The sequence below is a fragment of the Bos indicus genome, chromosome 28, assembly GCF_029378745.1.
Source record: "Bos indicus isolate NIAB-ARS_2022 breed Sahiwal x Tharparkar chromosome 28, NIAB-ARS_B.indTharparkar_mat_pri_1.0, whole genome shotgun sequence".
In the NCBI taxonomy this organism is placed as follows: Eukaryota; Metazoa; Chordata; class Mammalia; order Artiodactyla; family Bovidae; genus Bos; species Bos indicus.
In genome coordinates this window covers 35,925,200-35,940,111 of record NC_091787.1, presented here as the reverse complement: position 1 = coordinate 35,940,111, position 14,912 = coordinate 35,925,200, and the positions used below count along the sequence as shown (strand labels likewise).

General features: G+C 52.8%; 1 protein-coding gene across 1 annotated transcript in view; it reads right to left on the bottom strand.

Moving 5' to 3' along the window:
• The window catches only part of TSPAN14 (tetraspanin 14), a 57,741-nt gene extending 42,839 nt beyond the window's left edge, over positions 1-14,902 (bottom strand). Inside the window, exon 1 of the mRNA XM_019954053.2 lies at positions 14,769-14,902. The gene's annotated coding sequence lies outside the window, so the exon portion shown is untranslated. The remainder of the gene's footprint in view (positions 1-14,768) is intronic.
• Between the last annotated feature and the right edge of the window lie 10 nt (positions 14,903-14,912).

The following is a 14,912-nucleotide window of genomic DNA, read 5'->3' as shown; positions in this document are numbered from 1 at the left end:
AGGGCGGACAGGACTCACCAAGCCAGGGCAGAGCCTGGCTCCTGGCCTCTGAGCAAGGCAAACAGCCTGGGGTCAGTCTCACAGAGGGAAGAAAGCAAATTTTCCCAACAAGCTATAAAAGGTGAAGCCTGCTGGAGAAAAATAAGTAAAATGAAATGCGCTGAAATGTAGGAGAGAAGAGGAACAAGCAGGGAGGGGAAGGAAGAAGCAGATGTTTTTTTAAAAAACACAAATCAGTGATGGGACTCTAATGAAAAAAGCTGAGAAAAATCTGCAAAGAGATTAGAAGCTTAGTACCTAAAACAGTTCCAGACAGCCAGGGGCATCCCCAGGCTTGGGGCCCCACACTCACCCCCACAGGCCCTCCACCCACCTCTACCTGAAGGCAGGGGGAGGGCAGACCATCTTAGCGAAATCAGGAAAATCATTTCAAACATTTTTCCCGCTAAAAAAATACTACAAAAAATAAATTTACAGTCCGTTTTCTGGACTATTTATTTGAACTTCAACATATACCAAAAACCTTTTTATAGAATGCTTCGTGTGTCTACAAAAAGCAAACAACATTTACAACCTGATTCTGATCGCCATGTCGCCCAGCTGGGACGGATGCGGGGGGGTAGGTGGCAGCAGATGGCCCAGGGAGGCTCTTAGCCCCCTTTCACAAAGGAGGGCTCCAATTACCTCCTCGGCCCGGTGCCCCAGAGTTGACCTTGAGGACAGGCTTGGAGGAGGCACCCGCAGCTGCCAGCTCAGGCGGCTTCCATGGTTCCCAGACCCACCTCCCAGACACCCCCAGTGCCCAGGGCTACCTGCTGCAATCTTCGTGTCCCAGAGACGGAGCCAGACCCCTTTAAAGTAGGCAACTTTAAGCAGGGAAGGAGGGTGCAGACAACTAAACCACAAAACAGAGAAAACAGTCTTGAAGGTGGGGCAGGGCAGGACGGAGGTGTCTGAGACAGAGCCTCTCAAACTTGAAAGTGCATGCAAATCACCCGGGAATCTTGTTAAATGCAGATTTTGCCTCAGCTGCTGTGGGGTGAGTCTGCAGGGCAACAGGCTCCCAGGTGTTGGCAGCCCGGCCCGCTGACAGGCCTGCGGGCAGTACTCTCCACAGTGAGGGTGTAAGAGGCCTCGAGTGAGAAGCAACAGCACTGATGGAGCGAAAGGCCCTTTAGGGCAAGTGACAGGGAAAGCTCACCCCTCTTAACCAGGGATGTCATCAGCTTTCTTGGAGGGATGCTTTAACTGTGGAATTTGTTTGGTATTTTAGTGCATCCTCACAGGTTATTTTTATTCCCATTTCACAGCTGTGGAAGCTACTCTAACCAAATGTTTATCAAAGCTGGGCTCCCTGCCCCTTGGATGTCTTCCAAGAGCACAGGCCTCCCGTGAGGCAGGGCAGGGCAGGGCAGGGCGGAAGCACAAAGGCCAGAGCTGTGACAAGGGGGCCAATCCTAGCCCAGCAGACAAAGGCAGGAAAGCCAAGGGACACAGGAGGTCCCCCAGGGGGTAGAGGTTGGGTGGGGAAAGGCAGATAAAGAGCCAGAAACCCATTTTGCCTCCTGGAATTTTTAACAAAATAGAGACAAAATGTAACCTCAGCCTCCTACCCCCAATTCCCCTAACTCCCACTCCCACCTCCCAGAACTAAAGAGGATATTTAAATACAGAGGGTATCTCCGTCTTATAAGTTTTATTTCTACTTTTAACAGCCCAGCCTCATTTTGGCAGGACATAAAAAACAGCCTTCACTGCCTCCTCCCAGGTTTGCCAGAGAGGGAGTGTGGTATGTCCAAGAAAAGGGCCAGTGCTACTGTCTAAAGCAGACTGTCTGTCTGAGTGGGCTCCCAATGTCACACTCAGCCCCTGAGGGCTGCTGTGTGCTTTTGGCTCCTGGTGGGTGGGTTTCCCTGTGAAAACTGCAGACATCTGGGGAGGTTATCATCACCACTGCCAGTCCCTCAAGAACATGAGGGGAAAAAAAACCATGGGAAGAGATGCCCCGTTAACCCCGTCCAATGACATTTCTCCCAAAAACGTACCCAGAGTTGTCGAGAGGGGATCTGTGTAGTGAACAAGCATTTTGGACTTAGTTTCATAGAACTCAAAAAGTCCCGGCTCAAAAACAACCAAAGTTCATCTGAGCAACCTTTCCATCTTCCAGAGACCTACGCCCATGGAAATGAGTGACCAAGGTCACCCGGAAGGCCAGCGGCACAGCTGGGACCCAACGCTTCGCCTAACCTCCCTGTGCTTTTCCAGAGCAGCATGCTGCCTCAATCACGCTTTTCCCACCCTCGTTTGGGCCCAACTACCCTAAAAACTGGGCTTCCCTGACGGCTTAGTGGTAAAGAATCCACCTGCCGATGCAGGAGACAAGGGGTTGATTCCTGGTTTGGGAAGATCCACTGGAGAAGCAAAAGGCAACCCACTCCAGTATTCTTGCCTGGAGAATTCCATGGTCAGAGGAGACCTGTGGGCTACAGTCCACAGGGTCATAAAATAGTTGGACATAACTTAGCGACAGAACAACAACAAACAAAAAACCCTAAAAGGTGCATCTGTGTTTCAACATTTATGACAGCGAACCTAGCTCTTTTTACTGAGTCTGGTTCAACGTTTGCTGCAATAAGGGCACTCCAAGGGGGCAACCCTGTCCAGGCCTGGGACCTGCTTCCTAATTTAGGAGGTTGGCTGATAAGAGTCAGATAAGACAGCCAGGCTGATCTCAAGATGGATGGGTTTTGGAAAGATAAAATGATAAATACAGAAAGTAGTGAGAGCTCAGGAGTTCTCATATCAAACAACTCTATGTCAAAGGCAGGGAGACGATTACAGACTGCAGTTAAGAAAGTTGGAGATTTGTGAGCTGGGGTGGGCACACTTTCAGAAAGAGTAACCCTCAGCTTAGGCTGTGACCTCACACTGGGTAAAATCAGACTCCCCAGGAGGAAGCTCAATTTGCCCACCAAAAACTGAGGATGAGAGACATTCAGATGCAAAGGGGCCGGGGATGATGGGTGTGTGTGTTGGGGGTGTGGGTGGCGCATGCTGTGTGTGTTGGGGGGGCGCGTGCACGCTATGTCATGTCCAACTCTTGCGGCCCCCACCAGGCTCCTCTGTCCGTGAAATTTTCCAGGCAAGAATACTGAATACCACAACCATAGAGACCCTTCAAAAGAAAAAAAAAAAAAAAGAAAACCGAAAAACAAAAATCACTGTTTTCTCAACTACCCCTGCCACTAAATGCTAAGAGTTTGTCCTGATATGACTCTTTCATGGAGAAGGACCAGGAGGTAAAGGAAGATCACATTTTGCACTTGGGAGTGGCTTTTTCTGCCAAAGACCAGAAGGACGGTGCTCCCAAAGGCATCCATGAATTCAGTCCTTCCCCTCTCTTACACATCTTCAGTGGCACGAGCAGGCGAGCCCTTTCTCTGTCCCCACTGTACAAACCAGCAGCACTGTGATCCAATAAGATGGCAAGACCCTCTTTAAACAAAGAGAAATCTCAGCACCACTGGGGAGCCGGAGGTACAGCTGGGGGAAGTGACGGTACAGCAAGCAGACCGCATAGCATCGGCTCAGTGGGAAGATTCATGTCATAAGGGCTTCCGCTGGTGCTGTGTGCCTGCTGCCTGCTGCCTGCCCAGCCTGCCACCGCCTGCCTGAGATTCAAGAGCCCAGAGATGGCAGAACAAAGAAAAATGGCTGTGGCTCAGGCAGCGCGAGGAGGCTGCAGGCCGGCCGACCAGCAAGCAGGCTTTTCTGCAGCTGAGTACTCCAGTGAGGCACAGGGACACAGGGCGCTGAAGTACAAAGGAAAGTGGGGGCCTCAAGACTGACAGCTGCCCAGGCACACGCCTGGCCCCCACCCAAGGATGCAGCTGGGCCGAGAGAGCTCAGGCAGAAACCCACTCCCAGAGGCAGTGGGCAGGTGGCTGGGCATCCCTACTCCTTGCCCAGTTGCTCAGTGCTCATACCCAGGGAGGTTCCAGGCAGAACCTGGGGACTTGAGAGGGAGGAAGGGGAGTCTTGACAGAAGTACCCAAAGGGCAGGATCCTTCCAGACTTCCTGCGATGGGGAGTGCTGACAGAGGGCAGGGTCGGGCTAGGCAGCTCACCCAACGTCAGAGAACAGGACAGGGGCCCTGGAGTGGCTAAGATCTGTTCATCAAAGGACTTCTATTAAGCATAATGGGCTCCCACTGCCAGGAACAATAGCTGCACTGGCCACCCCCTCTCCTCCTCCCCTCCCCTCCCCCCAAAATTGTCCACAATGGGAGGCAGCAGGAAATGGGGCAGAGCCCATGAATAGCTCCACTGTCAGTCCCTAGGCCCCACCTCCTCAGCCCCACAGGTCAGCCCTAGCTGCCACCCTGCCACAATAGAAACTTGTATGCCGCCAAGCTCCAGGCCCCATACAATAGAGCTGTGGGCATGGGAAGCTGTGGACTTCTCACGGGGCAGCATGTAAGGGCAATGGTGGGAGAGAGAGGGCAGAGATGTGGGCCTCAGACTCACCAGGGCAGGGTCATACCAAGCACATTGTTTTTTAGGGGAGCTATCTGCCAGCCAGTCCTAAAATCTCCTCCCTTCTTGCCCTTCCCTGTCTAGGCATGAGGTCGCCAGAGCCAGACAGGGGAATATTATGGTCATTTCAGGGGCACACGGTGGCCACAGGGGTGAAGAAACTGCCAGAGCACTCCCAGGACCCCCAGAAGGATTCCCAGTAGACACGAACCCTCAAACCCACCCCAGTAAGAAAACCTCACCTGCCCTCACCCCCTGCATCTGCTCTTCAAGGAGGCTGCCTGCTCAAAACAGAAAAACTCATCTATTATTTACACCAGGTGCCTTCTAGACAGGCTTTTAAAATCACAAGGGGGCAGTCTTCTCCAGAGCAGCCTGAAGTTGCACAAAGCCAGGCAGGGCTGCTGGGCAGCTAGGAGATGGGGGATCTCAGGGCGGTGGATGGTCTAGTGAGACCTGGACAAGAGGCCTCACACCAACCCCTGAAACCCAAGGAGGATCTTTTCTTCTAAAAACTGATCTCCAGTTCCTTGTTTGTTTCTCCAAGACTCCAGGTTTCATACCCAGCTCAATTCCTGCAAACTCCTAGAGTCACTCAAGCCCACGTATGAGAAGTTCCCCACGCCTGGCCTCCCCAGACCCTCCCCGGCTCTGCCTGCCTCTTCACACTCTTATAATCACACTTTTGGGTGCACAGGCTGCACGGCCCACGGGGCACAGCCAAAGGCTACAAACACCAGGTGCTCCAGAGGCAGGATGACCTGAGCTGAAATGCTCAGACCACATGGGAACGAGCCAGCACCATGGCCCCTCCAGCTCGAGGGTATGACGGCATAAACACAAGATCCTTCCACAAGGAAAACTCAGAAACGTTCATTCTCCCTCTTGGAATCAAAACAGCATGTTTCTTTTCTGGTCAAGCACCCCACGCCTGGATTCCCCATCTAACCATCTCTACAACAGACCTCTGAGAGTGTACATGCAAGGCATTCCTTGCTGCTTGGCTTGTAGCAGCTGAACACTGAGAGCAACCTCAATGTCCATCCATAGGGGGCTGATAAAGTGAACCATGATTGACCACACAGAGGAATACCATGCCACTGTTAGAAAGAATGGCCTGAACTACATGTGCTGAAATTGAACAATCCCAAGATACACTTGAGGGTAGAAATCAGAACACCGTTAGGTGTGTACGGCATGGGGACAAACAAGAGGACAGACACGCTTCACTAGGCACCCAACATCTGGTGATGGTTATGTGGCCTCAGGGGAGCAGAAGTGAAGGAGCCAGGGGTGGAAATACTAATTTTCACTACATATCAGATCTTTGAAATAAATATGTATTTTTAAAAATAAAACATGTAGTTTTAAAAATGAAAAAAGTTAAAACTGAATTGACATTTAAAACCCCTCATTTATAGCACAAAAAATTTGGCTTGTAGCTCTCTGCAGGCGGTTCCCTAGAATAAGAAGCGGCAAGGGGTGGGGGTGGGGTGGGGGGGTGCCGGTCTTTGAAATAAAGACAGACATACCAACTTATAGAGCTCCCGGCTCACAAGTCCTCCCCAGGTCCCAAAACAGAAAGTTTTCCTAGGAAGACCAAGAGCGGATTCTGACCAAGGCAGAAAGGAAACCTAAGTTATTCCATACAGAGGACCATCTGTAGCCAGGTCCACTCCATCTGTGATGAGACTGTAAGACCCCCAGGATCAGGGGGCGCTGAGTCACAGGCATCCCAGGCCTAGGCAGAGACCCTTCTCAGGGCCCTCCCCAATCATCAGTGAGGCTCAAGGTCCTCATGTTACGAACCCATCCCAATTTTAGCAGCTGAAGAAAGCTATTTCAACAGATTTCTAGGCCTGGCCCAACTCCAAGGACAGGCTAAAAACAGTTTTTCCAAAATCCCAGCTCTAAACTCCAATCCCTTAACCACTAAACTCCCTGCACCTTTCAGGAAATGCAAGCTGCAAAATGGAGCTGCGAGATTGGTGTGCACGCTTCCTCCTTACTAAAGGGATACATACATGTTGTTTAAAAGCCTACTTTAACTGACACATCAATAAATACTCTGCACTCAGAAGCACTGATGTATTTCCTCCGAGTGATTTTCCCCCTAAGGGACAACAGAATAACTAATCTCAGTCTCTCTCTGGCTTCTGAGGGGTATGACACAATGCCTATTAGAACCAGGATGGGCCAGACCATTGGAGTGAGGCCACTTGGAAGGCAGGGAGTGAGTGCTTCCTGGATGGAGCTGTCTCTACCTAGCAGAGGTCCCCTGCCCCACCCCCAGCCCACCACAAATATCCCCTAAGGACTTGCAGAGTGCCCAGGCCACAGAGAAAGGTGGCTAGAAATGGGGGAGGTGTAAGTTTTGCTCCCCTACTCTGTAAGAGGCTTTCTGATGAGTGTTCAATGTTCAACAAGGAGGCTGGAAATAAAGGAGTACAAATGAGACTTCATGACAAGCAGAATCACGCAGGCAGCCAGAGCCTTCTGACCTCAGCTACTGGAAACAAGTTCCTGGCCCTTCAGTGGACCCTCAGGAGCTGTGGTCCATCAGACCAAGGCTGGCCTCTCCCACAGTCTTTCTGCATGAATGGGCAGGGCTCCCACACCCAGGTAGGCACTGATGCTCAATACACTGAATCCTACAGCATCCCAGCTGGCACCTCCCCCCTTGCCCCTCCCCACATCTGTCTTCCCACAGAGAGAGCATCAGGACTCCCCAGCCCAGAGGAGCCCCAGAGAGATCTGCACACCACACCCCTGCACCAGGGTTCACGCCACTGGCTCCGCCCTACTCCCTTGGGAATGAATACCTCAAGGCAACTCCTGGCTCTTTTGTTGTTGACAGGCCCCTTGTTTATATCATTACTTGTATTTCACAGGAAACAATGAGGACAAAGGAGACGATGACAGCAGAGGCAGGATGGGTGCACAGGGCCACTGTTCCCCTGCTGGGGTGGAAGCCAGCCTTCAGGAAGTGGAGAAGGCTCCAAGCCCCGCAGCCAGCAGGTCTTCTCCACACTCCCTTTTTTTCCTCACAACAGCGGGTGGCGTCGTTCCTAAAAAGCTGGCTACTGAGACGCGAACACCTCCAAGAGTAGCAGACACACCCAACAGGGTCATCTGTGCAGGTGTGAGCAAACAGACAAGAAGGTCAGAGAGAACCAGGAGGATGGGAAGGCCACAGACAGCGGAAGGAAGCAGTTGGGGGTAGGGGGGGATCCGGCCAGAAGGCCCTGGAGCTGCAGCAGTGGAGCAGGGTGGGGAGGGGAGAGTCACCCACTGTACCTCCCTTGGCCCAGGTCAGGCAGTTTAGTTGTATCCAAGGCCTGTGGGAGAGAAACAGATCCATAAAGTTGTCGGACTGGTTTGCCCAGAATGCGGAGAACAGGAAACACAAGGTAGAGAGGCCGAGGAAAGAGGGTCAAGTAGGGAGGGTTGTCCAGAGTCAAAAGGCTGTTATCTGGCTCCCAACACATCTGGCAACAAGGGCAGCCAGCACTGGTGGGCCCCAGGGAACCAAGGCCGAGGGTTCACCCAAGTCTGTTTCCTGGGTGCAGAAGGTGGTCAAGGGGCCAATTGTGAGGGAGCCAGGGGCCAAGGAGCCAGTAAATGCTGAAAAGAAAAGGACTAGGGTTTCTGGAAACAAGAGAGTGATGCCCACAAAGAGGGTACCACCCTTGAGTGACAAGCGTGAGTAGTGATGAGCTCAGGCCAATGCGAGAAGCGTGGGCAAGACCGAACAAAGGCTGAGCTAGCCTCATACACTGACAGTTTCTTTGACCGAGCCAGTCAGGCTCCTCTGAGCCCTCTGCCCCTTCTGTCTCTGTCCTGTTAGATTCCAGTTTTAGCAAGAGTCCCGCTAAGGCAGTTTAGCCAGGATCCCCCACCGCTCCACTGCTGGTCACCTTGCACGTCTGACCAAATCCTCACCCTCCTAGTGCAGCATCCCCCACGTTATCTGATCACCCTAGCCTGACTTCAGCAAGAATTCTGTTAGGTCTGTTAACAAAGAACTACCCTACCCTCTCATAAATTCTCCATCCATCCACCCCTCCCCCTACTCTGTTCCCTGGCTGTAAATTCCCACTTTTCCCTGTAATATTTGGGGGTGAGCCCAATCTCTCTCCCTTACTGCAAAGCTCCATTGTTATAGTCTTTACACCTATCATGACAGTCCTGAAGAAAGTCTACCTTACTGTGTTCACAAGTGTCAGAATAATATATATATATTTTTTCCTTTAACAATATGGAGCTCTAAGTCTTCCTGGACCTGGATTGTGAGAACAACTGGGGCTGGCATTTCAGGCTGGACGCTGGCCTCCCCCAAGAATCCCCAGGGACAGATGCTGTCTGCCTGGCCCAGAAGTAAAGGGCTGAAACCAGCTACAGAGTAGCCAGACATCAGGGAAGTCACCTGGAGAGGAAACAGAGTCTCTTCGCAGCAATGGTCACTTAAGTGGGCAATCGGAGCCTTTCCTTGGAGCAGCTGGTGGCTGCAGCCGGGAGGCGTGGAAAGAGCTAGTCCTGAGCACAGCTTGAATGGGCTCTCCAGACTGGGCATCAAAACACACCGAAAGCTGAAAGTCACACCATGGCCTGAACTTGAGCAGGGTGTGTGGGGCCCAGTTGCCCCTCCAGGGGAGACCAAATCTGAAGCTGGGGCGATCATATTCCTTATTCCCACCTGCCACTTTCCAATAAGCCTGAGTTTCCCACGGTGCCCTGGGGGGCTTCTGATGCATAATTGCAGACCCTGACTTAGGACTGTGTCCAGGGATACGCTGCTACCCTCGGCCCTCCCAGGCTCACCACTCGGACCTCAGGGTATGGATTGAAGAGATTCAGGAAACACTCTTGTAATTCCAACTGCTGTTTGAGGGCCCCTCTCCTGAGTATCAGGACTACACATTCCTCCAAGCTTTTTTTTTTTTTTTAACTTTTTGGGCCCTGCAAAATAGACTGGCACAGGCCCCAGTGATTAGTACAGGTAGACAGGGAAAAGCCAGAGAAGGGGGAGGTTCATCAACCCTTTTCTCGGAGTCAACCCTTACTCAGTCCCAAAGCGTGGCTTCTCCCCAAACCTTACCTATACAGGAAAGCCTGGCCTCAGCTCTCCTAAATTCCAGGGGGACACAGAGGCAGCACCAGGAATGCACCTCTGACTAGGATCCCAAAGGCCCCACCACCACAGCTCACAGCCACTAAACACAGGCGGACAGAGCCCGAGAAGGGAGAGGCCGGTCCCTCCAGCTGTCCAGCTGATGGACACCAGGGCTCCAGGAACTTCTCTCTGGAGTGAGGGAGACAGAACAGACCTCCAGAAGCCTGCCCAGGCCCACCGTATCTCAGATTACCAGGCCTGCTGCCTCCTAAAAGAAAACCACAGCCCTGCCCAGCCCCGCCCAGCCCCCACCAGGCCCAAGAATGGAGGAAGTGGGGTTCCCAGAACCCGCAGCTGGTGAGCACTTTGCTGGGAGCCATCAGAGTCACGGCAGCAGTCCCAAAGCAGAGTATATCAGCCTAACTCAAGAGCTGCACATACTGCATCGCAAACCCCAAGTGTGTATGCTTCGCAGTAACTCCACCACGAACAGGGAGGGCGGATTCTTCTCATTTTACAAATGAAAACACCAAGTTCAAGAAAGGGAGAAAGAAAATTCAAAGGCTTGTCTAGATCACTCAGCGACAAAGTAGGTACAGCTCAAAAGCTGGCCTCATCACTGTCCACTCTGTGTGACGGACAACATTCTTCACTGGTACATTCAACCAGCAAAGGCACTGTTTCCCACTGGCCAGGCCAGACCCTCTACTAGTCCAACACACCACTTTTCTGTCTGAACCAAAAAAAACACGCTGTTAAAGGAGAAAACAGATGTTGACACATTATGAATTACCCCCGTTGCTATAATGAAGATAAGACAAACCAGGAATGCTGGCATTCACTTAGACCAAAGACTTTCAAAAAACTGGTGTATGTAGTCCCCTGAGCACTCTGATGACCAGCCAAAATCGAGACCATTGCTGTAGATCACCATTACCTCTCCCTGTATTCCTGATAGGAAAACAGAAGCCCTGAAAAAGGAGGAAAGATGCCCAAAGATAGTGAGTTAACCACAAGCAGAAGAACCTGAGGTCTCACCACCTCCGCCAGGGTTTCCTGGCCTTGCTGGAAGTCACCAGGGACAAAGCAGGCGACAAAGCACAAAAGCAGGGTGCAAAGTGCAGCCAGCTCTTAGACACCCTGCAAGGGTGGCCCAGGTGGGAAAATGCAATTAACAAAGGGGTTCCACCCGCTTCACAGGCCAGAGAACCACCCCAACCCCACATCCAAGCCTGATCTCCATGTGGCTCCATCCTTCAGGTAACATCACCACTTTACCTTTCCACACCCCAAGGCCTGCAAGCTCAGCCTCGGAATCTCACTGGTGGAAGGGGAAGAGCAAAGCCTATGGGGTATTTCTGCCTGCTCCTGCTTCTAAGAAAGTTGGCTGCCCCTACTCGCCACATACAGAATATGAGGAAGACAAGAAATCCAAGGATTGATGTGTCAGGGCAGAGACAGGGAGCAGGAGCCTGCTTCCCATACCATGGGTAATACCATCCCTCCTTAAAGGCCACAGGACCCAGCAGCAGGAAACAGGGATCCTGGAACCCAGTTCACAGCCCCGAGCGCCAGGCAAGGAGATAAACAAGTGCTTAATGAGAATCCCTGGCTAGGGTCTCTGCACCAGTCCTTGGGCCCACGAATTGATGACTGAATAAATGAATAAGCAAAAGAAGAACTCAAGGAACTCAAAATACCTTGTCCAGGGTCAGAGGAACAAGTTGCTTCTGCAGACCACCTCTTACTATGCTAATAAGCATTTTTGTTCACCATACCTCTGCCCTTCAAATGTGACACCTCAATTCATCTCTAACCTAAATGACATTTCTTTGACTAATTCATGATTGGTGTTCCTGGTGGCACAGAAACACACAACACTCAGATCTAGACCTTGGAAATAAGTTACAGGGACAGCACAGTGTTGGGCAGGTGGCAGACATCAGTGCTGTTTCCCAAATGTTTCCAGTCCTCTTTTGCTCCCCACCCTGCAGGGAAGTATGGCCATGTGACTGCTTTGGCTACTGAAACGCCACTTCTAGGTGGAAGCTTTAGGAGCCAGGGTGAGATTCACTGTGCTCCCTGTCTCCAGGTGCAAGTAACTAGGAGCGTTCCAATTAATCAGCATGGGTCCCATGATGAGAACAACATAAAGCAGATATGCGATGGATGTGGTGTGAGTAAGAAATAATCCTTCAATGCTTCAGGCCTCTGAGATTTGAGGATTGTTACCACGGCAAACCCTGATCTATCTAGACAGCTACAGGCAATGACTCACTCCCCAGTGTTCTGTGCAAGGTAGTGCTGGTCTTCCCATTCCCTGGCCTTAGGGAGATAAAAGCTACACTGACAGTCAACCAGCAGAGGTTCAGAGACACCTGCTTTGTGCCCAGACAGATGAAATGCTTTCAGAAGCAGAGGATATGAGGGGACCTGCACTGAAGAATTTACTAGCTCCTCTGTGGGCCAGGCTCTTCAGTGTACTAATCAACTTGAATCACTTCTGAGAGGAGGCTTTATCTAATTTATCTAATTAGATATGAGAAAACCCAGTTCACATTCAGACCTCACTCGGTGACCTCTCTGGGCCATGGTTTCACCATCTGTAAAGTGGGACATTAACATTACCCACTGCACTGTGTTCTTTCAAGGATTAAATGAATACACACAAAGCTTCTTCAATAGTATGTGATATGTCTCAATAAACACTGTCTTAATAAACACAATTACTACACATTTAAACATTCCATATAATTGCTATAAGCTTGTCCGTAACTCCTCCAGTTTTTAAATCTGGCAAAGGTTTCCCAGGACTGGCACAGTGGCACTTTGTAAGCATTGCCAAGCTGAATTCTGTCCCAGTAAAAGTTGAAGTCAAATCCCTGAGCACAAGGTAACCCTAGCGTGGGGCCTCAGGAAATGCTTCCACAACCCAGAGCTTCTAGAACTCCCAGTTTCCTGGCCTCTCTGGAAACTTCACTGCCACCAGGACCCATGGGGCAGAGCTCCCTCCCCTCCCCCAGGGAGAATGCCTTCTGTCCTCCCACTCCCAAATGCAGGATGGGAGGGATGGGAGGCACCCTCACCCGGCCTCAGAGATTTGCACAGCTACCCAGCTGGCAAAGGATGGAACTTTCCTAAGCAGTCAACCCTTCCGCGGCCTTCCTTTCCCTGCCCTTTCTTGCTAGTTGTTGCTAAGTCACTTCAGTCATGTCCGACTCTGTGTGACCCCATAGACGGCAGCCCACCAGGCTCTCCCGTCCCTGGGATTCTCCAGGAGAGAACACTGGAGTGGGTTGCCATTTCCTTCTCCAAATTTCTTGCTAAAGGCAGCTACAAACCTCAGGATGCACCAGTGGGCTTGAACTCCAGTGCCTGAACAGTGCTGCTAAGCTGAGACTGAGTTCAGCTTAGTAAACACTACAGAGCATCTACTACATGTCCAGCCCAGGTTCTAAGACCGCATAGAACTGACAGCCAATCAGGGAGCTGTGAGCCTAGAACAGTGCTTGCAACAATGCCTGGCACCCCACAGATTCTCAACCACGCTTTGTTGAATGAACTGAAGACCATGTTTAGTGGTTCAAGCAGTGGAGTTCAGAGATGTGAGGATGCAGGAAGACAGAAGGGGAAATCCATCTAGTAGCCTGGGCTTCCAAGGCCTGACCCCCAGACATCATGGATCCTCAAGATAAGACAAAGCTTGGAGATAGCAGAGGAGCTGGAAGGACATGTAGGGCCATCATGGAGGAGTATGAGTTTCATTCTGAGAGTGCTTGAAGGATCCCTGGAAACAAGGGCGCTCGGCCTTCCACAGGGCTTACTGAACGATAGAGGTGATGTAGGGGTGCTGGGGTGCTTTGATGACCGACGCGCCAGCTTTCGCTTCACCACCAGGGAAGGGTGACCCAAGCACTCTGCAGGCACTAACTTCCTGTACCTTGAGGTCAAGGGGAAGGGGAAAGGTTACCCTGAAGGATTTAGCAAGCAGCTCCACCCACTTTTATCAACCAGAGGGCAACCCCCATCTCAGAAGTGGGGAAGAATCCTATGGAGCTGACTGTGGTTCAGAGAGCACAGCTGCACAGCCTCCAGTGCAATGCCCTGCACTCAGGGCCCAGGTTGACCTGATGCCCCTAGACCCCACCACCAGGGACAGCCTGCGAACTGGTACACTGCTGCCAGATCAAGCTGCCAGGCCAGCACCGGGGCCAGCCGCTTCCCCACGACTCCCAACAGCACGGACTGCTTCCAGCGAGAGACCAACTTCGTGTTCCCCCGGATTCGTGTCCCAGCGGTCCTGATGCACAAGTCCCTACACAAATACACACACACACCCTACCTACCAATACCATCACCCCTACCGGGCAGGAGCAGTGGCCCGGGACGAACGAACTCCACAGCCACAGACCCAACTCGACCGAAGTTCCAGTTATATCAGGAGTTGGTTTGCTCCCAAGCACAACTCCAAACGACCAACACAGAGAAGCAGGATCACCACCTACTCAAACTCCGACCGCCCCAAATCCGTGAAGGGCAGAATGGGACTTAGGGCCAGGGTGGGCGACTGGGAGCACACTTGGGGGGCAGGGGAGGGGACCGCCCTCCCCGGTCGGCGCCACCCTCCACCCTCTAGCCCGAGCTCCCGGCGGCCGAGGGTCTGTGGCGGAACCGAAAGGAGTGCCCATCCCAAGGCTCGCGGCTGGGGAGGGGAGCAGAGCCCACGACCACGGCGATCTGATCCCTCCCTCCCCGAGTGCTCCCACCCACGCCCGGCCCCAGCAGGCACCCGTCCGGGAATGCGGACAGGGCGAGGGCGACAGAACCCCGAGCGCCAGCTGGGTCGACCGCTGTGGCTCTCACTCCGCTCGGCGCCCGAGTTCGGCTCAGCGGGGTCCGGGCCAAGGCCTCAGCCCCTCGCGGGCTATCTGAGCAGACAAAGCCAGCGCTGGCCGCCGGGCCGCCCCGGGGCAGGAGCGAGGGCGCTGGAGGGACCGAACCTGGACCAGGGGATCAGTCCTTGTCCCCAGAGGGCGCTGGGGGGAGTGGGGGGGATCGGCTTCAGACAATGAGCGGGGCAGGGCCCGACGCTCCAGCGGGGGCTCCGCGCTCTACTCACCCGGGCGCGGTGGCGGCGGCGGCGGCGGCGACAGCAGCGACGCGGCCGGGCTCGGCCAAGGAAGTTAGAGCAAGTTCGGCGGCGCGGGGCGGTAGGGCGCGACTCAGGCCGTCCGAGCGCGGGGGCGGGGCGCGGAGGGCGGGG